The sequence below is a fragment of the Photinus pyralis genome, unplaced genomic scaffold (genome assembly GCF_008802855.1).
Source record: "Photinus pyralis isolate 1611_PpyrPB1 unplaced genomic scaffold, Ppyr1.3 Ppyr1.4_LG9, whole genome shotgun sequence".
Taxonomy (NCBI): domain Eukaryota; kingdom Metazoa; phylum Arthropoda; class Insecta; order Coleoptera; family Lampyridae; genus Photinus; species Photinus pyralis.
In genome coordinates this window covers 19,988,322-19,989,256 of record NW_022170878.1, presented here as the reverse complement: position 1 = coordinate 19,989,256, position 935 = coordinate 19,988,322, and the positions used below count along the sequence as shown (strand labels likewise).

The 935-nt window shown below is 38.3% G+C and overlaps 1 long non-coding RNA gene across 1 annotated transcript; it reads left to right on the top strand.

Moving 5' to 3' along the window:
• Positions 1 to 230: 230 nt before the first annotated feature.
• LOC116180896 lies at positions 231 to 707 on the top strand. The gene is made up of 3 exons (XR_004147176.1): positions 231 to 360; positions 410 to 497; positions 553 to 707. It is a non-coding gene; the product is annotated as an uncharacterized LOC116180896 (long non-coding RNA).
• Positions 708 to 935: the final 228 nt, after the last annotated feature.

Sequence of the window (935 nt, the reverse complement as noted above, 5' to 3'; positions counted from 1 at the left end):
AACGATCCCGCAAATACCGGGATCGAAATTTTACTGCGGGATTGCATTCCCTAGTTGTGGGACTTTGTCGATTAACTTTAACCTAAACGGATCACCATATAAGCTCGCCTTTTCCTACTCAGAAAATAATGATCAATCCACTCTAGAGATAAGGATAACCCTAATTTGTTTATTTAAAAACTGGGCGCTGCAATATCAATATTGGTACAACGTTGCGCAAAGATGACTATTTTTCAATTGCGTACTTCACGTACTTAAATCCGATCTTGCCTATTTCTCAGCAAAGTAACACGATGAAAATTCGACTGCTAGTTTCGGTGGTTCTTTGTTTCGTTTGCGTCTTCGCAGATGATGAGTTTGGTAAGTCTGTATGAGAGAGATGGAGTTTACATTATTTTCTTCGTTCCAGTTTGCCAGGAAGGAGTCCCTTACAAAGAAAATAATTGTAACAGTTGTTGGTGTAGGAACGGTCGGCTTGCGTGCCACTTGATGGAATGGTGAGCTTGATTCTTGAGCTTTTTCTGGACGTAATTTTTTTAAATTTGTATTTAGTGGGTATGTTGAAGCTCTGGAAAAATGCGTGCCAGGAACGAAGACTAAGAACCATTGTAATGACTGCGTATGTGTAAAGAATTTGGGGACGCTTTGTACCACCTACGAATGTACGAGTGTGTAATTTCAAGTATAATATTCAATGAGTATAATATAGTACTCACAAATATTGTTTAAACTATTGTGCATTTTTTTGCGTGATGTTTCATTGTCTAATTCTAGGCCTCCTAACTAACATAATAGTAGAGAATTTGGACCTTTAATCTGCAAGGAACCAAAAAAACCCTAAACTATGAAGTAACTTAAAGCAATAAGCCTTAATTTTCAGACGTGAAGTAGTAAGACCGAAAGCCCGAGACCTGTATCCCGGATTCCGAAAGCTG